The sequence below is a fragment of the Pseudorasbora parva genome, chromosome 21 (assembly GCF_024679245.1).
Source record: "Pseudorasbora parva isolate DD20220531a chromosome 21, ASM2467924v1, whole genome shotgun sequence".
Classification (NCBI taxonomy): Eukaryota; Metazoa; Chordata; class Actinopteri; order Cypriniformes; family Gobionidae; genus Pseudorasbora; species Pseudorasbora parva.
The window spans coordinates 31,692,999-31,719,310 of record NC_090192.1 but is presented as its reverse complement, the minus strand read 5'-3'; the positions used below and the strand labels follow the sequence as shown (position 1 = coordinate 31,719,310).

The 26,312-nt window shown below is 37.3% G+C and overlaps 1 protein-coding gene across 3 annotated transcripts in view; it reads right to left on the bottom strand.

The window, feature by feature from the left end:
- ndst2b (N-deacetylase/N-sulfotransferase (heparan glucosaminyl) 2b) overlaps positions 1-26,312 on the bottom strand; it is an 81,532-nt gene that overhangs the window by 54,498 nt on the left and 722 nt on the right. Inside the window, exon 2 of one of the 3 annotated variants that reach the window (XM_067430449.1) lies at positions 16,982-17,033. The exons of the other annotated variants lie outside the window; for them this stretch is intronic. The gene's annotated coding sequence lies outside the window, so the exon portion shown is untranslated. The remainder of the gene's footprint in view (positions 1-16,981; positions 17,034-26,312) is intronic. 3 annotated transcript variants of the gene reach the window in all.

Genomic DNA, 26,312 nt, shown 5'->3' with positions numbered 1-26,312 from the left:
TAACCTCTCGGATTTCATAAAAAATATCTTAATTTGTGCTTCAAAAATAACACAGTTCTTACGGGTTTGGAATGGCAAAAGGGTGAGGAATTAATGACATCATTTTCATTTTTGAAAGAATTTTCAAAGTGAACTAAGCAGCTGGTGGAAACACCACATTCTGACTGCTACTTACTGAACGCTACATAATTAATGTGACCTTCACAATAAACATTTATTTTTAAAGTTACTTTTCATAAAAATCAACCGGGATAAAGAACAGTGCCCGTACTTGAAGAAACGCCCACCCAAATCAGTCACTTCATTATGGACAGAAATCACGGCCCTCAAAACACAAGCGTCCTTCATCGTCTGTCGCGCTCTGTCAAATGAGAATGCAAATGCAGGTCAAGGGCGGCATCTCGAGACACCATCCTCGCCTGTCAGTCAGACGACCACGCACTGCAACCATTTCTCCAATTTGATCCATATTCATGCCCTCATACTCATGCGACCTCAGGTAATGGGGCCAGGAGAGGTTCAATTACCTGCCGCCGGAGAACCATAAGATTTATTAGAGAGGGCCACCCCCTTTAAACATTATAATTCAAAGACGTTTGTGATTCATTAATTCCGCTTCCCACTTCATGATGCCGAGTGTCGTTCCGCCCATCGATATGAGGGGTGAGTGAGGTATCCCACGCAGACATGTGGAGTTCCAGCGGTGCCGTGACTGACAGGTCGCTTAATGAGAGCAGAGAGGCACAACGGCAAAGCTGGCGTCTGAATGGGCCCCTTATTGCAGAGCACTGGTCCAATCTGTGTGTAACCACACACTTTTTCTAATCAGTGGACATCATGAGAATGGCCCTAAGTCTTGGTATCAAAGGCCTGTTTTTCATGCCATCATTAGTTGGTGCTTTTCAAATACCACTTATGTACTGATTTTACTGTTTTGCCATCGTCTTACGGGTGTCAAACGACATGAGGGTAAGTAATTAATGACAGAATTCTCATTTTTGGGTGAACAAAACATTTAACTTTAAGTTTAAGCTGCGAAAGAAAATCTGATGAAAAGACGGTTGCCACGACGACTGCTAAAGTTGACGTAAACACAAGATGGCTTGATGGAGAAAAGTGACTTCAAAATGGTGCCTCCATCTGGCAGACGCTCAGCGGATCTCATTCTAGACACCAAACCTCTGATTCTTAATAGATGGCTTCACCCAATTGCTGAATTTCAGATCAGGTGTCAATTAAGTGGTAGACTACAACCTTAGGCAGTAAATTTTTACATTTACAACACACATGTAAAATCAGTTTAATTACATTGACCCGCGGTAGACTTTGATGCTTACGGATGAGACATTCTTTCATTGAGCGCTTCTGTTAGAGATCTTTAAATAATAGAATGTGCAATTATTATTTCAGCTCTAGAGCTAAGCATGCTTTTGAATTTTGCATGAATAAGAGGTTTATATTCTCGACGCATTCCAGGTTTGTGAATGCAGTGAAAACGAGGATCCCATCATTCCTAAAGCCTTTATATAGCAACAGAATCTATTCTAGGCTACACGTCAATGTTAGAAATCCTAGAATCAAACATAGTAATTTAAAGCATCCCTCCAAGAGATACATTTACAACATTTACAAATATATACAAATATATAAATCCATCCCCTTTCGTATGCAACTAATCTTCAAAAAGTTTGACTTAGGGGTAGGACAATTGTTTTTAAAAGTAATAATTTTATCCCTTAAAAGTCATTTTTAATCAGCAAAATGCTTTATTTAAATGTTTTTTCTTTTCCCTGTAAAAGCCAGGAATATCACTCACTCACCCACACCAGTTCCGAGAACCACTCGCTCAACTTTTACTTAAGTTACTGTAGTAAACGCTCCACAAAAGCATTGCTCTTTACAACGTCTGATACTAATGATGGCAGTAATTAATGATTAGCCACTTGCTTTAAGTCATCAAACAGCTTTTTATTAGTTTCTAATGTTACACCAACCATGTTCCCGTTTGCCATCTCAGTCTGCCTTCTAAAAATCTGCATCCTTAAGTCTTTTGAACAACTTAGAGCATCAATGGAGAAAGGCATAGTTCATCATAATATACATAATTTTATATATATATATATATATATATATATATATATATATATATATATATATATATATATATATATATATAAACCAATATGGCTTCTCTTGAGACTCCCCTGCTTCATATATGCTAAAGCCTGCCCACACGTTGACATAATTTGGTATAAGGTAGTTAAATTGTGACGTCAGAAACACTAGGGATTTCAAGCTGCGATTTTTAAGAGGGTCTTTGGCTTACTGGACTTTAATGAGAAAATATTCAGCAACTTATGAGAATTATGGACATGATATCAAAAATATCAAGAAAGTCCCTTTATTTATCCAAAAATATCTAATTTGATGCACTGAGCATTTAGAAAACATATCACAAATATTTTCATTAGATTACTTAGTGAAAGCTGCCTAACACTTTCAGCTCTGTGATTGATGGTCCAGCTGTGAAATTACAGAGAAACAAGCCATAGCAAGTCAATGAAATATGATTTTGAAATAAAAGGAAAATTGACCAATCATATCATGCCTGATAAAATAGCTAGCGCTATTTTCTATGGAAACCGCAAGCAACATTAATGAGGGTCATTGTTGCTAGTTTATTATCCACGACATTTTCAAAATTAACTTTTAGAGAAAAGCAGGAGTTAATAGCAACGGAAGACTTACACCAGAGCTTAATTTGGTGCAAAGCCAAGCATTTCAACTTCAGCAACACCCCTGGATGACAGCATTAAGAAGCTAAAGCTTACTGCTGGAATTGTTGGCTGTTTGGGTAAGTTATTTCAAATCTAATAGGTTACATGACTGATTTTATTCACGCTGCCAATGCCACCATTTTATATGTTAAGCTTTACATACCGGTAACTTATTTAGCAGAATTACTGGTCAATCTGTAAATGTACCAACTTAGAGACCATGCACATTTGATGTAATTTACATAATTGTCAAAAAATTCATATCATAAGTTTAATATGGTCTGTTACATGCATTTGATCGGCTGCTGTGCCAGTCTAATAACGTGATTTATTATCAACATATGCAGAAGAGTCATTAATGTGTTGGCTAACATTAAATCTTGTTGATTTTGCGGCCAGTTGTCACTACATTCTGCTGAAATGACACACCGATTGTGTGATAATGCAATTCTTTGTAATGATGATTTACATTTGATTACTTTTTGTTAAATTTTGGTGATAACTCTCAGGCTTTACTCAGATGTTTGCTTGTGACAAGGTAAAATGCAGTATTATAGAAAGAGGACACACAGTAAGCTAGGCTGATTTAACTTTTTCCCAACTTGGGAAGGTGGTGAGAGGGCCAAGGTTCATGAGTCACTGTTCGCTACTGATTGGATCAATATATTACTGATGATATTTCCTATTTCACAGACCTTACAACAGGTTGATCTTCTCTATTCATCTTTTCTAGACAGTTATGGCTGATGCGGTGATAGGCTTCAGGGAACAAGCGCTCTCTAGAGCACACTGCGTTTAGATTCAAGGTTTAGGGCTTTTGATAAATGCGCTGTCCCGCCAGGTTCACACTTTCTTGCCTCCTCATTTCAGACCACTGTCCTTCACAGACCATTAGACTATATTCACTACACTGAAGGTCGTACTGCCAGATCCCAGTGAGATCCATAAAGCCCTACCTAAACAGAACAGCCTGCAATCAGCTCATGAAACAGGTACAGGGAGTCATTTGGCTTCATTTCATCTCTACTCCGTTCCACGTCCGAGTAAACATTTCGTCCTTGTGTAATTTTCTCGCAACAGAAATTGCTTCAGTCGTTTCCATCCGGTTGGAGGGATTTTGATGTGTGCGTGTCGAGACTGCCCTGCAGAGCGCTGTCAGGACTCGGGAGGAAGACTAGAGAGGTCTAGATTCCCATTTGATTTTCACACTGGCACACACCCTCCCACAAACTCTCTCACGCACAACCTTGGATGCAATGGTGTGAAAATGAAGCGCTGCCAGAGACAGTACCCTCCCAGGCTTGGCCTGAAACTCAAGCTCAATGTGTCTGTTTTTTCTCCCACATCATGACTGTAAGCTGAAGTGCTCAGAAACAAGCTCATCTGTGCCTCCTCCATAAGCGCTGGACACCAGACTCCTTTTATCTCCTCAAATGAAGGTATTTCACTTGTCGGCCTGTCAAAGCGGTGCCAAAATCTCTCGCTTTTTAAGGCATTAAGCCAAGGAGAAAAGAAAAGGGAGGGGTGGAAAGGGGAGAGGAGGAGGGGAAAGGAAAAGATGCTCAGCAGCACTTGTATGTGATTTTCCAGCAGTGCCACAGTATGCAGGCCAAAGGAAATGAGGTGTTTCCTTGTCTGAAAAAGTTTAGAAGATGGAATGTAATGCATTATATTCAGGAACTGCATTGTAATATCAAGTGGAATCTGCAAAACTCCTTCCGAACAAAACACGTTACATCAAAGTTCTACTATTTTTGAGGAATACTATTATGCCAAGCAATATAAAAAGTAACTTAAAAATTCTATCATCATTCACAAACTTTCTTTTCTTCTGCAGAACGCAAAAGCAGGTATGTTATGCAAGATAGCCTGTATTTCGATATTTAAACTATTTTAACAGTTTTCATCCATACAATGAAAATGCAGTCCAAAACATTGTATGGTCAAAATAAAATTAACTTTTAAAATGTGTAACAGGTTTGTAACATAGACCATTAAAATATATGGAGGCCACGACTTCATCTGTTTCCGCGGAGCAGAGTTGAAGCTTTCAGGCGGACTTGCACGGCGCAGATATCTTGGGACCGAGTCTGCGCAATAGCAATTTCGGGACCGGAGTTGCGCAGTAGAGAGCAGGAAGTAGAGCAGTAAGTACAGTCACGATATCAAAAGCCCGCTCACACTCTCACAGATGCAGAACAATTATGTTGGTTTGAAATAAACAGTTATGGAAATGTAGAAATTAAAGCTAAAGCTCCAATCTGCTCCCAAAAATTATAAAAAAAAGTCTGTTAGTGCCTCAGTGACAACTTCACTCAGAGAAGACGTCGATCTCAGCTGTCAATCATGACGTCACACACCCGTTTTAATAGCATCAAATAACACTTGAAATGAAATCATTGTGATAATAACTGCCTACAATGACATAAACTAACTTTGGAGAAAAATATTTTAGGTGTAATTTGATTGTTTAGTTTGCCTCGCGTCCATTAGAAAACACAGAGGTGCGGCTATACTGGGACCGATCACCGGCGGGCGATCGAGGCGCGAAAGCTTCAGTTTCTGAGAGGGATGCTGCAGGCTTGGTTTGTAATGACATCAGGGCAAATGTTCATGGCAAACCAGGGCATCATATCATAATTGTACATTATTGGACTGTTTCTTTATTCCAAAACACACTTTTTAACTGAGGAATGGCATATAGACGAAGTTCGCCGGTCATCCTAGACACGTCAGAAATTCTCATTAAAATTATCAAAGCAGTTTACAGCATCTTTGAGACACAATGTTAATTGAAGACAGCCTGCTATTTGGGTAAAACAAGTGTGCAGGAATTACAATGATTTACGGCTCCAAAAAATGGTTTATTCAAGAAAGGCTTACAATTTAAAGATCTAATTTGTCAGCTTGTCAACAGCCATTGTGTCGAGAGCGACCAGAGCATTTTTACGAGCACAATTCTGTATGCCGGTCCTGTCAAAGGCTGAGCTCACCTTGAGCAAATCATACCCTTCAATGCCCATATTAATATTCTCATTTATCTTCAACTACGCTGAGAACTGAAATGCTGAATATTTTGCTAATTACGACGAGACCTTGCGGCTTTGACCTTATCAGGCTGTAATTAGCGTCTCATTAGGAAACAGTTTACTACTGATGTGAGACCTGTCGACGCTGGCAGGCATGTAATCCCATTCAGTTCCTAAGGAAGGACATTCCGCCGTCAACGCCCCGGTGCAGTCGGACGAGGCGGAGGGTGGCGTGAGCCTTGAATTGAGAAAGACCCTCAGGTGTTCTGCTGGGTTAAGAGGTGCTCATCTAATTCTTCTTCCTTTTAAGTTTGCACTCGGGGATAAAAACACCTCCGGAACAGGGGTGATAACATCTGTTGTAGGTGTTGGCAGGCAGCGACAGAGCTTCATTATTACAGCACTTTGAACGATTCTGTGCATGTTCGAGCAATCAAACACTGTGTACTTCTAATTAAAGCCCGGCTTTGATTGCTAACGGAAGCGACAAAGGAAAAAAGTTGACATTAAATGTGAAAATACACGTCAGGCGAAGAGGGGAGAGTAATAAAGTAGGGAGGGGATGGGAAACAGTGTGAATTGGTTTCGTGATGGAATCGGTGAGCTGAGGAATGAGATGGAACAGCACTGAAAAATTAAGTTTTTCCCCAGTAGATTGCTGCCGGAGGGTCCCTTCATACCAACCGCAGTCTCATTACTTTCCTTTATAGGCTGGAGGGAAAACCAATTAACTCAACAGCTGGATGAAGAAGAGACACTAGAGGAAGATGGACAGAGAAAGACAGGCCAAGACTGAATTTCATATTAACATGACAGAGTCAACAGCTACAGAGCCACAGTAGACTTGAAATATGGATAGCGTTGTATACATATACATACACAGACACAGACACATATATTTAGTTTTCATTTTTAATTTTAGTTCAAGCTTTGGTGGTTTTATGTGCTTCAATAATTTAATTAGTTTATGATGGGTTTTTTTTATTTAGCTTTCATTTTTAATTTTATCTTTTATCTATTTTTTTTTTTTTTTTTTTTTTTTTTTTTAGTTTTTAGTAATTCAACTTAAACACTTATTTTAAAGGGTACATATTATAACATTTTCTCCCAGTCTCATGTTAATCTCGAGTACCTATAGAGTGGAATGCATTTACATTTTCAGAAAACAGCCAAACTTGCGGAGGTGTGCAGTGGGTGGAGCTAAAGAGTCATGCACGCACCCACGCACGCACCCACGCACGCACCCACGCACACACACGCACACACACACATGCACACACACAGCGCATCATGGCATTATCCCTGGATAATTTACTATATGTTTGTGGGGTGTTATTCGTGCCAATTGCCAACAAAACACAGACATTTAATGCAGTTTTGACTCATGAACGGCAACAAACAACAATTTGCGTTGCTGCTCTGGAAAAACAATGCATCCACTCTTTCCTTACTACTGGGTGATTTGGGAAGGTTATCTTCCATTCAAAACCAAAACACACTTCTTTAGTGACACATAATTTTGTGGTCTAAAAGCAAAATGACAGCGCTGCAGACGGCTCAAACCCAAGAAAAGTTTGTTGATGGCCTTGCTCTCGCTCTGGCTCTCGCTCTGGCTGATGTGTGTGCGTAAGCGCTCATCCAGGAGAAATCCCCATACAAGGAATTCCACCCTTTATGATGTCATACAGGGCCATGTCAGAAAAAAGAAAAGAAAAGACTTTCGAAAACTTGCTTGAATCCTGAGGGAGTGTATTTGGGTCATAAATACTCCGTCATCCAACTCATTTTAAAATCTCTTAACATTTTCTAAAAAAATTTAAAGGTCACATTCTTCGCGTGTTTTCGAAGCTTTGATTATGTTTACAGTGTGCAATATAACATGAGTTCATGTTTCGCGTGTAAAAACAGTATTTTTCACACAATTTACTTATCTGTATACCGCCGTTTCATCTGTCCTAAAAACGGCCTGATGATTACCTTGTTCTATGAAGTCCCTCCTTCAGAAACACGTAACGAGTTCTGATTAGGCCAGCGCTTCCCGCTCTGTGATTGGACAGCAGCTTAGTGCACGTTGCACGGAAAGGTCCCGCCTCTTACCATAATGTGTAGATACGCGCGCTCAATGTTATTGCAAAAATGTCTATATTGCCTTATCAATTTGAGCCGGAATCAGACCCGGAGAATATCGAAGAGGATCGATTACAACCTGCTCAGGAAAGACTTTTGCTGGATGTTTCAGAATGGTAAGCTGTCTATTCAGTAGTTTAAACTGATCATTACAAACACCAACAATCGATGGTGTCTGAATGAATTACTACACTTTTATATGCTGAGTTTTTCGGATTAGTTTCAATTACCATCTAACGTTAGTTAACAAAGCTAAACAGCGTTGCACTTCGTGTCATGAGTTACATAAACTGTTAAACGGACCAACTTAAATAATAAAATACACTTATCGGTTGTGGTCCATAAACAACGCCTTCTCCAGACAAAGAGGGAACTGCGTTATCTTTTAAGAATAATCTTTCTGCGAATCCGGCATTAAACTGATTGAGATTGAGGAAGCAGTCCTCAGCAAAATGTGCTGCACATGGTTTTAAATTGTGATTATAATTTTCCGGAACCGAGTTAACCATAAACTGTAGCCATTGATCTCTACGTACAGCGTCCGTGGGAAGGAAACAACAAAGGTGATTTGACTCCGGGATGAAAATAACAGCGTTTCAATGGCATGACGACAAACACACTATACAAAAACAACGCTTCCTATTCTCGACCTGCGAGAGCAAAAGGACAACGCCCCCGAATTTGCGTGTTCTTGTGGGCGGAGGGTTCGTAAACAAGCGGTTTTAGATGCGTCATTAAAGCAGGAAGTGCAGGGCTGTAGTCCAAACCGGCCGTTCGCTGTAGGCTTTGAAAGGGAACTTCTGTTAAATAAAATATCTCGCTTGGCATTGAACTTTGAGCTTTATCATTTTACAGGTATTATTTATGCTCTAAGAGCAACATTACACACTAACTAAAGTTTGAAAGATGGAATCGCAAAGAATGGGACCTTTAACATGAGAATCCAACTCTTTAACAGTGTAAATAAGTCGAAATGCATGAAATAGCATTAGACCCACGTTTAATTTCAGTTTACTTTATTAAAATGAACAAAAATTATTTTTAAAGATTTAGTTTTCGTTTTAGCTTTAGTTTAAAATAACAACACTGTTGTTTTTTGGACCCCATTGGCTTTCATTGTATGGACAAAAACTACTTTTGTGTTCAGCAGGGGGAAAAAAGAAAGTCATGCAGGTTTGGAACGACATATGGATGAATTATAATAGAACTTTCATTTTTAGATAAAATATTATTTTGATTTTCTAAAGTTCTAATATCTTTTCTAATATTCCAAGCATGACTTTAGGAGAGACAACTCAAGAATTAAATTAAAATACTTTTTATAGTCTTTCTAACACGGAATTGCAGGAAACCACAAACAAAATCCTAATGGTGGAAGGCCGACTCCCACGTGCCACATTCTTGCACAAGACAGACTTATCATTTCACCTCTTTCTGAAAGTTTCTGTCAAAATGACAACACTTAAATAATAGAAAAAATAGGAGTGGGGCGCTTGCAATAAAGCATTGTGCAATGATGCAACAACTTCTCCCTACACCACACACACACACACACACACGCACACACACGTCTAGACCACATTTACAACTAATATTCAAACATCCTTTGTGTGAAGAAAAAAAAATCCTAATTAGAACATTTATTGGGCCAAATATTGTGTTATTTATATGGGACAACTTGCAAAACAAAACTATGGTCGATGACAGAAGTGAGACTGTTGCATTGAAATAAAATCTGAATATTGCAACGGTGTGTCAAAATACTGACAGGGTTCACAGCAGGGAAGAGCTGTTGACAAGTTCCCCGTCTCCCTGATGGCCCAAAGCCCGGTTTTCAACATCTATCATGACAAACTTTGACAAAACAACCCCACAGATATCTAGTCTGAGATAGTATTGCATGGCACTTCGTTTTAATATACAGAAATACAGGGGGGATGTGACCTTTCAGGTTTCATTGTGAACCATGTAGGAAGGGGGTGGAGAGATGGAATAATAGCTGCTCTTATATGCCATTTGATGCACTTGTTTCTCTGCATGATGTCTAGAAAAAATGTTTTTAATGTCTGGAATTGAAGACATGAAATCTTTGAGATTTTCATGGCATTTCTTAAAATGGCACAGCTAAATGCTGAGGTTAAATTTAAAATTCCAGTTCTGCTTATAGTATTCTCCTGGAAAGTGATTCTTCAGTTCAAAAGAACTCCGATATGAGTGGGCTGTCATCATGCAGTCATCAAATTTAATAATATTCTCCCCTTCACTGTGTTTGATGTTCAGGTTGGTGGTTCTGTCAGTCTGATGTAATATTATGGAGACAGATATGAACGCTGAGGAGTCTCTGCGTTTAAGAGATTTTGAGGACATCAGCAGAGTGAGTGGGTTAGAGGCAGCTGTCTGGACCGGAGGGCATTTAAGGGTTTGGCAGCTGGCACCATTGAACTCCATCTCCAAGTCAAGTTTCCAGCCATGCAGAAAGAAGTAGGAAACATGCAATGAGAGTCACTGAAACTGATGCCAAAAGTGAGAATAGTAATAACTATAAGACTAACGTCCAAATTGAGTGATTAAAATTTTTTTTTTTTTAAATACAAAAAACTAAGGAAGAGGTGACAGTGAAAGAAGACATGATTTTTGCTTTTTTCATAACTTTTCCATTGCCACTTAAACATACATTAACATTCAAAAATGTGTGGTTGGTGCAATTTTTTATATAAACGATAAATACTTTTATTCTCCAAGGATGCCTTCGATCAAAAGGTGGCAGTAAAAACATTTATGATGCTACAAAAGATATGCATTTCAAAAAAGTGCTGTTCTTTTGAATTTTTTTGTCATACAATCCTGGAAAGGAAAAAAATCCACTGACAAGTGACATGAATATTGTAAAATAAAAAAAGTTTTTGAGCACCAAATCAGCATATTAGAATGATTTCTGAAAGATCACAAAACTTCATAGCCACCACACAAATACATTCTATTTTAAAATGTATTCATATAGAAAATTGTTATTTTAAATTGTAAAATTATTTTGCAATATTACTGTTTTTATGGCATTTAAAAAATCTAGCCTTTTTTATCTTTATCTTTTATCTAGCATTTTTTTAATCTTATCAACTACAATATCTTTAGAAAGTCAGCAGTGGCAATATTATTATAAATAATTATCTTATTTATTCATATAACATTTAGTCTGAAAACAAAAACCTCTCAAATAGAAAACACAACACAATGTCAATCCAATATATGGATATGGATTGGATGACATGGATGACAGAATAGACTCTTGTAAACTGATGTGTGCTACTTGTATATGCAAAATATGCACATCATTTGGTGCAACATCTAGAAATTAGAAAGTAAGAACCAGAAAAAATGTATGTGAGGCATTAGAAATTGAGTCATCTTCTGTCGAGTTAATTGTTATTATAGTTTGGCTTATCAAAAGAACGACATAGGAATGGTGATTTAAAAAATAAATCAACATATATCCTAAATAGTATGCTTAGAGCCTTGATTTCAGTTGAACAATGATTGGAAATGAGAATGACACATTTCTTGTTTTTATATTATCTATAATCTATTTGCCACATCATATTTAGCAAAGAAACACTGATTCTGAAAAAGTAAAACAATGATAGCACATTATAATTTTTTTCTTTTTGAAAAGATATATGTGATTTTTAATGTTGTTCAGAAAGATATTTGCATGTATTATTTCATCTGTCAACCATCCATATAACGAAAACAATTGGAATTGCTAAATCCAGAGTGAGAGCAAGTTATATCTCACTAACAGGGATAAATGGACATTTCTCAGAATAGTAGCTAACTGTATTAGTATCGATTCAGCTCCAGCAACATTAGAAGTGCACTGCAAACCTGGAATTTAAGGCAGGCTTGTCATTTGGAAACCACTTATATCCAAGGCCAATACACCAAAAACCATTATCTTGCGTTGAGAGCATAAAACCCAGACCTGTGAGCAACAAATGACAGTAATGTGGTCTAATAAGCCATTTCTTGCCCTTTCGTATATCCAGACAGGTTTACATTTGAAGAAAGCCAATGGATACATCAAGAGCAAGAAGCAGATTTCCACCTCCTTCATCTTGCCAACAACCAGAGGCTTTTCATCTTGATAAAATTTAAAATATCCAGTAAAAACGCAGTCTAGGACTAACACGACAGAGTTACCTACACTTTCTCAGATCTTTGAGAGAAAGAAGCATTATGAGCGACACATTAACAATATCTTTTGATTTTGGGAAACAGGTACAGATCGGATAAAAGCCTTCAAGGATTTTTTTTTTAAATGGCTGAACCATAAAAAATAAAAGATTTAGCCATCAAATTCACTAAACATCCAGACATATAACCTACATATCATAGCAGCAGATCTCCAGACAACAGCCTGCTGTAATTGAATAATTCACTGCAGGGTCTGGAAAAGGTTCACATTCAATAAATTAAATACACATTGCGGTCTTGCCCGCTGTGCTTTTTATAGTCCTAAAGAAGAATCGCAGAGCCTTGTGCAGATAAATAAAAATGTAAAAGCAGAAAAATAAGAAAGACATTTAACCGCAGACATAGCACCACTAAAGAGAAGCCAACAATGGCTTCCCGTTTTCTCACGGTTCAGATAAGACCCCCCTCCCCAGGCGTGTTGGACTGAGAGGTTAATCTCTGGAGTCTCAGTGAACAATAAGTCAATGCACGCTGTATGCATCAATGTGGCTAGTGTTCCCTTGTGAGCTTAGGCACCAGAAACGAAACCTAATGGGGTCAAGCAGCCTGGCGGAAATCCTATACGAGACACCTCTGCTGAACTCCGGGGTAAAGGGAAAAAGATCCACGCTCCGAGCAAGAGATCCAAGCAAGAAAGAGCTGAATAGATTAACCAGTGCCGGGTGGCATGTGTTAAATTTGTTAGCATGTGAAAGGACACACAATATTAAAGCACATGAGGGCTGAGTTGATGGTTAACCATGGCTTTGCTGATTCAATCTCCAAGTCTCAAACAATGGAATGAAGTTAATTAAGTCCAGTGAGAGTTCAGTGAACAGCGTTTAATGAATTTCAAAACATCTCTATCTAAAAATAAGTCCGAAACTGGCCAATATCCATTAAGATCTTGCTTATAATGCAACATCACATTCACAATAATGCTAGTATCATTTTCAATAGGAGTGGTCAGGAAACATAATTTGCAACTAATTTTACTTCTGTAATGGAGAAAATGAAGAAATCATAGATATTTAACAATCAAAAAATATCGGGCGGGACTTGACTTAAGGCATCAAAATGGATTGGATAATAAAAATGTATGGGACTGTTTACACCTGGTATAAAAAGATGCATTTTTGTTGAGCTAGTTCACTTTTAAACACTTCCAGATGCAGTCAAAATTGCATTTGACCGGATTGTTTTCATAGTGTGAATGTAATGTGAATGCGTTCGAACAGCCACAAAGGACCGCCTGCTCTCCGCCTACTGACGTTAACATTATGTGAAGCGTGCTAGTCAGACAGAATTTAAACTTTTTTTTTTTTTAAACGTACCACGCACAATGATCTCTTACTGTTCCTGATTTCTAACATGCAATCACCGCATTCTGCGTGGTCTTGCAGCTGTCAGAGCAGAAAAGCTGCTGCTCTGCATGTTTTCGTCATCTACTTCCGCGTTCATATTGTAAACAATGACCTTCCCCATGAAGAAATCAGGACAGAATTGGTTGAAAGTGGACAAAAGATTGATTATTACAACCATCAGGTAAAAAAATGAGAACGTCTCCCTCGTCTACTTGTGATCCGATCGACCAAAAAACACTTATCTATCTAAGATTACAAAATCTTAAATCCAGGTACAAATAGGGCCTAAATGACCGCTGGTTGGATGAGAGAGACGGAGATTGTTGGAAGAACTTTCTTTACATAGGCTATTTATCAAATTGAGGTTTTTGATATGTTAAATATTTTACACATTACATCATCCATTCACAATTCATTTCACTCTCTGTTATCTTTCTCTACATTAATCCAATGCAAAAGTGCCCCGATTATGTTTTCTCAAATATTCCCTTCCATGCAGTAGCTGTTTGTGAATTGAAACGTGTTGCAAAGCTGTCGAAAGTGCGCGATAATTAAAGTAATTGTCTCCCAAAAGAAAGAATGGACTCTGAACTGCCTAATCCTACTGCATGACGGTTCTACATCAGTAGAAAACACATTTGCATAATGGCTGCCTATGTTGTACGTTGACCGCTGGTGAACAACTTTACCAGCCCTCAAACGTCCTTTTACTGATGACATCTTCTCAAATCTTCAACGTGGGATTCGCAAAATGCTTGCCCTGGAAAGATGAGTCAGTCCTCTGTTTATTTGGACCAGCTTACTCCTCAGAATCACCACCTGTTCCAGCCTATTATTGATGTGCAGATATAGTAAAATCAACATCATTGATACTGTCTTTATAGTGTGTATAATCGCTGAGTTTTAAAAATTTATGGTATTGGACGTTTAGCTTCCGAAACCCACAGTACACGGTAGACCAATCACAACAGACTGAGCCATCTGGCCAATCAGAGCACAGTAGACTGAATCAGAGAGACTGATTCATCCGTCAAGTTGTTCAGTCAAGAACCGTCAAGAATCACTGAAATGTGGTGAAGTGCAATGTATATTATTTGTAAATGAAACTTTTCGATGCATGTAAACCTGTTGTAGAAAACCTACAAAACAAAAGTATGAGGCTTGAAAGTAGCATAATAGAGCACTTCAAACATTATTAAAAAGGATGCTTATGAAAATATTTTCATATAATTTCAAGTGACACTGAAGACAGGATGAAAATTCAGCTTTACCATCACAGGAATAAATTAAATTTTAAAATATAATAAAACAGAAAAAGTATTTTAAAAAGGTTTTATCAAATTTTTGATCATGTAAATGCAGCCATGGTGAGCATAAGAAACGTTTAATATATATACTATATATATTTCATTGTTCTCTTTTTTTCTTTTTTTTTTTTCTTACCGACCCTACTAAAGTTTTGAACAGCAGAGTATTGTATGAGTTAGGTAAAGTTGAACAATTTTTTTTACTGGCCCACCACCTTAAATTGTAGTGCAAAATTAAAATATAATGCGCACGTGTATGACTGCAAGCCATTATAACAATAATTAATGATGTACAATGTAAAACTCATAAAGTATGTAAATATATTATTATGGTAACATGCATAATGGAATTTTATAAATTTTATATCAAGTGTAGATATTCAATTGCACATTACAACACAGCTCTGCACTATCTCTCTGTGTTCCTTGGCTTAAAGAAGACCACTTCTTTTTTTACAAGCACAACAGATGCTTCCTTATTATCGACTTCAAATACGCACAAAAAAACTGAGAGTAGAGAACATAGAAAAGTTATCCACTGTGCCTTAAAAAAAATTAATTAAACCAGCCGACAACAGCTGTCGAGCCTGAGCTCAAGTCCTGTCGCCTGTTTCTCAAAGCGCAGCAGAACACCTTTAATCAGTTTCTTTGTGGAGGCCCTATGGAAATATGCCATAGAAAACCGACTGTTGGACGACCTCCCATAACCTAGGCCTGAAGTTGAATCTGGCAAGCTTTCCATCCTGTCACTGACAGAAACTACAGCTTGCGGAAGAGTTATTACTACTGTGGGGCGCAGAAGGACACGGCTAAAGACGGCAAACCCGAGCAGATGCAGCAAAGTCAGAGCCGAGCTCTGCAGGACCTAGACAACATCTTTAATGTTTAGAAGTACGCGATCAAGACATCTCCTTCGAAAGTACAACTTGTCTCTCAGAGGATGCTCATAACTCATACATAATTTATCTAGTGAACTCTATGTTCTCACAGTGCTGAAAGCACTGAATGACAAGGTGTATCCGCTGTTATGACACGTGCACGGCATGGCTGCGTGACTCCATGCCAAAAACCACAGGTGAAGATTTTCATAATACAACCCTGGGTTTGAAGCACTCTCTCACACTCTTTATGAGATTATGAGCCAGTTGCAGTTGATTGCGCCCCAGGAGACAGGCAGAGCATTACGGGTACTGAGAGATGCTCGGATCTATCTTAGTACAGGCAGGGGGATTTAGAGGTCCTGTGGGACGCCCCACAGCTGCAAACCTCCACATTTAACCATTATGATAGGGGAACCATTGTGACTGGATAATTTAAAACAAGCAATTATTCCAACTGTTACTCGACGGCCACAACCTTTAACCTAACTGTTGACCACAAAGCATTTATCCTCCTCCGACCTTTTATTAAAATCTAAAGCACCTGCTCCGAATTCAAAGCATATCATTTCCCACAATCCTGCAGTGACAAAGCCCTCGGCTAATGCCGCTACTCAAAAGGCAGCACGAGAGAGGGAATCTCATTGTGGATTCAGAAAGACTAAAGAAATGTGGAGTATCCTATTACACAGCAAAATGCAGCTGAATGGGAAAATGGAGTGAGTCTGTTTTGTGCATTTCTTTCAATTTTTTCACCATATAACTAGTACAAAGGAAATTTTTTCCATTTCAAATGTTGTGCCAGATGATAAAAAAAACATGATGTGCTACAAGATCTTCATGGGTGCCCGTGAGCCGCAGAATCGGCTGCTTGCTAAGAATATAAATATTTGTGCCATTTTAGAATGAACTTCACTGTAACCAAGGTCTGTGTGCACAATCCACTTAACAATCCATCAAATTACATGTAAAAAAAAAAGTTAGCCATGATATTTAAGATGCAAATTTATGCAAATGCATGCACCTCATACACTCCATCTTTATAATTAATGGCTAGTACTGCTTCAAAACAAGTCGAAGTAGTATTGTGCAGCACAACAATCAGTGTTTGCTCTCTGTGCAGAGGTCAGTCCCATAGGCACATGTGCAAGATCAAGTCAAAACTTAATATCATCTGTTTGCCTGAAAGAAATCCATAAGAGTACTTTAAAAATGACAGTTCCATGAGTTATTAAGTGGCAGACCATAATAATTAAAGGGACAGCTCACCTCAAATTGAAAATGATGTCATCATGTCATTCCAAACCTGTATGGCTTTCTTCTGTGGAGCATAAAGTACATTTTTAAAGAACTGTGCACCAAAAAGCATCACTCTATGGACATTTTTTTCAAAAAACTATTTTTTGTGTTCCACATACTGGTCTGGAATGACATGAGGGTGAGTAAATGATGACAGAATATTAATTTCTGGGTTAACTATGCCTTTAAGATGAAGACATGCAGCTGGTACGGGATTTGCTATCATGGGAGAACTGACCTTAATGTGTTTTTTGAAGATCCAGAACTAAAATACTTAGTGCGCTCTTTCAAAAACATGTTTAGAATGATACACTTCTGTTCACATCAGACACATGAGAGATTGTGCTTTCTTAACATTCACACACACACACACACAAGAAAAAAAAGATGCATTCTCTCCTAAAAAGTTATCAGTCTGTCCAATGATGTAGAAACAACATCAAAGACCAAGCTCTCTTGATGCAGAAATACTGAGCTAATTATGATTCGTGTGCTGGCTGACGGAGAATAAATGAATTACGTGACTGGCACTGACATAGACCATGAAGCTGAGTGCATCTATCTTGGTTTATAAAAGCGATTTGGATTAACTGTGGAAAAACAGATATCAACAACAAATGCTTCATGCTTTGCAATATATCCTGCATTAATCCTTGAATTATACATATTTCTCTAACAGAAAACAGAGTGTGATAAATGATGGCCAAGAAACATGAGAAACCATAATGAGGGATTTCCATTTATGGAATGAAGATGACAGTCTTTGAAGTGCCTTCAGTCCAAAGCACATAACAAGGAAATGACGCAGGACTGAAAGCAATCCAGCATGAAGAATACCTCCCGTCATTTAAATCCCAGCCATTTTAAGGGAATGAAGATACACATAGACCCACCAAACAAATAAACTAATGGTTTGGTAGATTGCGGAATGTCATACAGTGATGAATGCAAAAAGGCCCTTCGGTTAATGAAAAGCAGACCTACATGGGTCGTCCTAATGGGCACTTTAAACAAAGGATGGCATACACATGCTAATGAAATAACAAATATAGAGAGCATCTGAATATGTCCAGGTCGAGGGGTGTTCGCACTGACAACGAATGAGTCCACAAAGCAATTGGAAGCCATTCAGTTCAATAAAAGTTGGCGAATCTACCAAAGGCCATAAAACAAAGATGAGCAGTATTCATATGTATGCAAATGAGCAGTGACGTGGTTCGCAACTATCTAAGCCGATACAGTTAGAGCCAATAGTCCACGTCTACTAGCAACCAATAGAACAAAGACACACATCATCCTATTTACTCCCTTTCATTGTGAGCATGCCTTTGTTCAGATAGTAAACAAACGGGTTCAAATAAAGTTGCTTGTTTTTGCTACAAAAATTGCGAGTCAAATGTGGCTATTCACTGTTTTTGATTCGGGTACATTAGTTAGATGTGTTCTATATTTACTAGATATATTATTTATATTAGTGTAAATGTATCAGTTTAAACTGGATGCAATTATTAAATGCAATTACCTTATTTGAGAAACTAAGTTGTATTATCCCCCACAGCTAGGATTGGATAAGATTTGCATATTTGATGAGCTTAAGCTCCGCTGTACGGGAACCGGAATGATTCTCTCGATCACAGTGCTCGTAAATGTCTTTATCAAACAAACACAATGATTTATTTATTTTTCATCCACCCGCGATTGATTGGACTATAATTTTTATATTAAACATAGCCCGCAAGATCGGACGATATAAGCGCGAACCGCGCGGCTGCCCTGCAGTTGTCAACTTGAGAGAGAATAGCAGAACAAGAATATTATGAGATTCATCAGCCTGCTGGGCTTTGCGAGTCCTGGCCCATACGTGTCCAGCGTGTCCAGCGTGTCCAGCATGCTAAAGGTATGTTTCTGTTAGACACGTACACATAAGCAAAACAATCTATTACAATGCAATACAATCAAAGAAGAACAAGTTCTATTCATATAGCACCTTTCCATAGCATTACATTGCACAATTACAGTACATTTAGACACCTACATATACTGTAAAACAATTTTTTTGTTTTTTGTTTGTTTAACTTAAAGTAAGTAACCTGATTGCCTTAAAATTTTGAGTTTATTGAAATAAAAAAATTGAGTTGATACAAATGAAGAAAATGTGTTTAATAAATAGAAACTCAAAATATTATTGTATCTGAATCACATACAAAAATGTGATAAATCATCTATTTGGCATGTTTCACTGCGTCATCAGAAATAGAACACACACAATTACCCAATATGCTTACAAAATCTTTTAATAAAGGTTGTCGAATCTCAAAAAATGTTCATTGTATTAACTCAAAATTTTAATTTCTATGAACACAAAATTAAGGCAACCAGGTAACTTTTTTTTTAAAATATTTTTTTACAGTGTATATATACACATCACATAATACATATAATTGCATTATCCGAAATGCTTGTTAAATAGATATGATTATCACATATAAAAACACGTTTTACTCACATAAGTGTGTTGCACCATTCTTGTCGGATCCAAATCCAGCATCGACCGGAGATTTGTTTACAAACGATTCCGCAGTGAACTAGGGATGAAACGATTACCGGTTTCACGATAAACCATGATAAAATGTCCTGACGGTTAGTATATTGTTTAAAATTTAATGATCATTAAAACCGTCAGTGATTATCACGATTTTGAAAACAGGTGCGAGCAGCACGTGACGCAACGTTGTTTTCTGAATTAGAAGAAATGAGACAAGGGCAGTGACAGAACCGGGAGATTTCCCAGCCTTCTAAAAGTACAAAATCTGAGGTATGGTCATATTTTGGCTTTTATAAAAGTCCTATGGGATGAGGACCTTTTGTTGTGTGTACTAACAGTAACCTCCTTGCGTTCTAAGAACATTGGAAGATGAATGTTAACAGGTAATCCGGAATGACAAATCGAGAGCTGAGCTGAGTTTGAGGAAAAGTGATTTATGTTCTACACTAGATCTATTCACTTATAAGTGCAGAGCCAATAAGGAGATGATCCTTCTGATTTCATTAAACTGTGAGTCTCTGAGGAAAATATTTTGAGTAAATAACATATGGTATGGTCTCTATTAGCAATCACAACAGACTGATCTCTGATTATGAAGCACTTCTGGGGGTTTACCTGTGTGTGACTAAGGATTAATGTTTCATTAATGTTTAAACATAAATTTCACCACTGCATAAGTAATAGTCTATAAGCAAGCTAAATTGTTATGTAGTAGTTTCACATGAAGAAAGGGAAAGGTTTTGCGTAGGCTTTTAAAATAATCCCTCAACTTTCTCACCTTTTGTTCACATTTCTCTGCGAGAGCCACAGACAAAACCAAAGCATGCAAAACCGGAGGTAAAATAAAATTATTTTGTTTTCCGCCCTACACATACGCTTTTCCAAATAATATATTAATTTTAAAATGTAACATTAACATGATGGTAATTTAAATGTAGCCTCTGTAAAAAAGCAAAGCAAATGTACAAAAAAAAGTTTGTAAATGACTAGTATTTCCAAGTCGACTAGCAGCAGCAGTATCGTTTAATCGACTAATCTTGCAAGTGTGACGGAAAAAGATTTCTAACATGCTTTTTGTGAACATTATTATAACAATATCAGCAGACGGCCATGTTAGCTTTTTCAGCTGGTCAAACAAGCCTGAATGGGTAATCGATTTGATAAAAGGCAGGGGGGGGAAAAAAACTCTGCCAACTTAAAACCATTGAACTGAATGAAAATGGATTTATCTGAGTTAACAGATTTTAGAGAGAAAAATACATTCCCTGCTGTGCTCAATGCTCAATGACTCTCTATCTGACGAGGTGGTTTCTAGGACACAGAATCTCTCATTTTGTGGGAGCGTAAACATCTTTATTCCATAAAGTCCCCTCAACAAAAGATAAGTGATGCAAAAAAGGCACTGGCTTTCATCTGTATGTAAAACTATAACTGTATTACAGATAGCACAGGTACGTCTCTTAGATGTCTGCTAAAAAGCACTTCATCTGAAAAACATTTGTTTTGTGTACAAATCTGAAACATCTCAGAAGCAACCCGTTTTACATACATTCTAAATCTTTCGAAATGTATATTCAACATCTGACAGAAAGATCTTAGACATATTGATGAGCAAACACTAAAAAATACATCTTATCTTAATACATCAAAATACATCCGCAAATGTAAATGCAGACATCAAATAGAAATTTCTGTGATGTACATGTGCTATACAGGGTTTTTTTTCTTGTTTTAACACATGGCCATTTCACCCTTATACAAAGTAGATGCAAAATAGTTTTCATCTAATAAATATTTACCACTTTAGCCAATTTTTGTGTGTATTTTAATGTTCAAATTATCACATTGTTAGCTTAGCAACATGCTGCTGCCAAATGCATTAACAATAGTCAATTATAGGAGTTATTAAACATAAATATTATTAAATAATTGCTTAGTTACATGCCTTTTTGAGTACGGAGCTCTCAGAAAATGCTTGTAATGATTCCTACAAGGATGTGATCGTAATTATTGTAATTCCAACATGGCACAACGTGAGCATACCTAAACTCCCAGATACTTGGGGTGAAAAGATCTATTTGTGTTTTTGCTTTTTTAACATCCCACCACAAACATTGCGTTTTTAAGCACCATGCAAAGTTAAAAACAGTCCAAGTTTAGTTGTGTTTGAATGCAAAATGTAAGAAATCACCAATGCAATCAGGGTCAGGTGATTAGTCAACTGGTCACTCGTGCAACTCACAGGATAGCCAATTTTGAAAATGCACAGTTTTGCAAATTCCTAATCCCAACCTATATGAAAGTATGTTAGTGTGCAATGAAGGAAAATATGCCAGCAGAGAACCACAGGAATGAGTACGCAGGCAAAAAAATGAAAATCCAACAAACCCAAAAATCTATGGATTTCCCAGCAAATACTGCCTGCTTTCAAGCGGACTCTTTCATGTCAGAGAGAATAGTTGGAATGGGTTGATGAAATGAAAGGACAAAAGCAAATACAGGAGCGAGGAGAGCAGGAGAGAGTTGGAGGAAAAAGCACAGCACATTTTCCATTTTCCTCTGCAAGTAAAAAAGCACATGAATTATGGATGCGAGCAAGCCAACAGTGCGAGAATTTGATCCCTGACCAGACAGCTCTTGGCTCCCCGTGGAGCAGCCGCCACCCTCCCCTCAACCCTCCCCTCCACCGGGTTTTTCAACATTGCTACCATCTATTCCTAACTTCCTTCTCGGAGAGAGAGCTGGAACTGTCGGATACCAAGGCTTGGAGACTACTGCCTGGGGACAGGACACACTCGTCTAGGAGACTTCAAGACGCTACCATTGCATGAATTCTATTGTTAGCATCTTGATCCACAAAACTGAACTGACATTTTCACCTCTTGGTATAAAGGTGAATGTTCCACCATAGATGCTCATGACGGCTCCATCATGAGGGGTTTGCAGCTCTTATAAGAAAACAAAATTATATTTTACAAGTACTCTCAGCCATTGGCAGAACACAAAAACAATGGCTCTAAATACACAATATTAACTTTAAATGAAGAAAACAGTGGAAAACTTTGGACTATTTCAAATGAAGAAAGAGTCATCATGTGTATTACCAGAGATCCAAACCTCAACAGTCAGCTTTACAGTAAAATGTCATATCCTACAGACAACTGAAACACAGACTAGTCTAGACCTTCTGGAAGATTTTCCATTTTACACTCAAGCTATGAAGGTATTTATTCATATTTAAAGATTCACACTGATAAACGGCCCTAAGATATAGACACAGGCTCTGTTCTAAACCAAGGGAGCTGCCTTCTAAGGCTGCATACTGACTGAAACGGAGCGGTGCAGCAGATGCTTCCTTCAAGTGCATGTGGGACACTCAATGAGTCAGGCATTCATTATTAGGACATCACGCATTCAGTTTTATATTGTGACCAAAAACACTTTTCTACCATTTATAAATGGTATTGTTTCAAAACTGGGCTGTTACAATGTTTTCCTTAAGCAAACCGCGAAATTTGAGGGATTAACTTTACACCATTGCACGGAATTGCATTCTGCTCACTGATCAATATTAGACTATACAAATAGTATGCGTTATATTATGAATCAGTGGTGAATCATAAATCATGGTTTTATTCAACATGCCACTTCCAATGTTACAACCCGTGTATCATTTTATAATTCATCTTAGGTGTGTGTAAATTGTTCATTTTACGCTGCAACACTGATGAATGTTGTTGTTATGAATTTGAGTCTCTCCTGCTCAAGGACTACAGCTTAAATTTAGCTTTGTAGCTAATTGTGGAGTTGTCATTGCCTGACCATAATCCCCTCTTTAAACTATTGTTGATACGAAATAGTTCAGACTAATTAAATTGACTACTTAACCCAATATTTGTGTGTGCTATGTATTTTATGGTATTGCGTAGTTAGCTTAGCAACATGCTAATGTCTAACTCCTGGGTGTTTAGCTCCTTTGTATGCACAATGGCAGCTAAAAACCCAGAAGTTATTGGCCAGGTCGTAATTACGTGATAGTCAATGTACCGCTCATGTTTTTGGACTGGGATTTATGCATTTCTATGTATAACAACACTGTAAATGGTGGCAGTCATATGGTAAAAGTCGGGTTTACAAGTTGTATTTACAAGCTCTACGGGGTTGTGAGCACTTTTTACAAGTTGGAATCGTGTAATTATGGTAATTCGGACATGGCGTGAATGCACACATTAGCATGTTGCTAAGCTAATGATTGATACCATGAAATAGCACACACAAATATTGGGTAAAATAGCATTTTAAATGAACTATTTCATATCAATAATTTCATATTACTACAAATATGTTTATAATCAGCAGTATGTGCGTTATGTGACAGCCTTATCTGTGAAGGATACAGGCAACATAATTTGAATTATGTAGTCTACATTTTGAAACAGCCTTTGTCTCTGAGGCCTACATCTTTCGTAGGCAAGTATAAAATTTGGAACTAACTACAGCAATAGTAAATTCAACTGCCTTTAGGAACAAAGAAACTGAATCCAACAAAATGTCATACTGTAGTTCATAAATTGAAATTGAAATCAACGCTCTGAGAATTTAGTGACTCATTGAGCAACTCAGTCTTTGGGAGAAGGAATGTTTTATAGATATTGTTAGGACTGAAACCAGACATTGCAGCATTCCACACCACAAACCAAACACCACCACATTAACCCACTTAAAAAACAAACAAACTCCTAAACAGCAATGAAAAAGCTTTGCATATAAAAATATGACATGACATATGAAACTTCATCGGATTAACTATTATCAGACAATGGGTGCACTGCATTTGGATTAATTAAACACATGCAAACACACCAGACCTCACTTTGTTTAGTTCTATTAATAATAGCAATTATTCGTGCTCTAAACAACACTGGCCAATTTTGAAAGTTACATCACAAAAACAGAACTGACACACTGTGTTATCAGCCACTAATCATGAGAATGTGTATCTTTGTCAAGAGCCACATCAAACAATGAATGACTACAACCTGTGGGTTTGGTTTGCACTACTAAGGATTAGCTTTCATTTACTAAAGCAGGTTTTGCTCCATTAACAATAAAAAAAACAGCTTTGTTGACTTGCCTTATTTGTGACTGTATAAAAATATGTGCATTCCACTTGATGTTAACTGGACACAAGTAGCAGATGACTAGCATTAATTGCTGTTTGTTAAATAGCCGTGCAATTTATAGGAGTGTGTGCATGTTTTATTATGCGCATCCAGGGTATGACAGATTGAAGGAGGCGGCTGTCGTGTGCAGACAAGGTAGGTCTATTTACACAGTAAGCACGTAAACAGGTTTGGCTCCACTTTTATTGAGCACTGATTAAGCTCTTCATGAAGCAAATTACAGTCTGGAGAATGAAGCCCACGAGCAACAATGCTTAATTATATCTGACTCATCAAGGACATCAATGAGGCACTCAATGACTAGTATTCATCTTCAGCTCTCTGACCAGCACTCATTGGGTTCCTCAGTCAAATGAGAGGCATTAATAGGTTTGTTTCAAAGGAGGCGGAAGCTCTTTTATTTCTCTCTTCTCCTACTTCAATAGATGCCGAATGTAATTACAGAGTCGAAGCTAAAACGTCTAAAAACGATTTTCATAATTTCATTTTCAAATGCGCCATCACTCTACCAGCAGCAACAGTAGTCATTTCTTTCAAAACTTCAATAGTCTTTTGTGTCTTTCCATTTTTCATTTGAAAACACAAACATCTTATCAGTAGCACTTTAAATGAGAATTAATTTTTATTCGTCTCAGAATCTATGGCATAAAATCACAGAAATTGATGTGTTCGGATGCACAGCCAGTGAAATTATCTTGCCTAGAGCATTCACAGGCAAGAAAACAGATGCTTTCCTAATCATACAGTCCAGTTATTCCTTCAAAATGTAGAAACTTAACAAGGATCTCAAAAGCAAACAGGCACTTGTGCTTTAAATATGCCATTTAACTGATATTCTTACATTAAAATGACAATGAATATTATCTGCTTGGCTTTTTTTTCTTTATTGATGTGCAAAACAGTCAAAATAAACACATCAAGAGAGAACTTCCCACACACCTTGGCAGAATATCATAGACTGCATGCTGGCAACAACCCAAATGCCCACAATTCCAGGTTGTATGTTTTAGCGCAAAGATACATCAACAGGTTTGTTTGTGCTTTGCATTACATGGGGATAACCGTGACAAAATATCCTTAATAACAGAGTGAGTGATAACTGGTTTAAACCATATTTTGTCAACGATACTCACACTTTTATTTAATTTAATTGGTTATTGGTTTTTTATCATTCTACCGAGTCTCTACAGTAAGATATACCAACAATTTATTTGAACAATATAGTTTTTTTGGGGAAAATTGCACAATGACTTTCATCTTAAAGGCACCTTAATAATATGCCAACTGAATAGAGGAGAAAAAAAACTAAATCAATAATAATCATTAGGCTTGTCATTATTTATCAAATATTCATAATCCACACAATCTGTATTTGTGTGTGTGTATATATATATAATATATAGACACACATGTATAAATACATATATATATATATATATATATATATATATATATATATATATATATAGACACACATGTATACATATGTCTATATATATGTATATGTATTTATACATGTGTGTCTATATATTGTGTATATATATATATATATATATATATATATATATATATA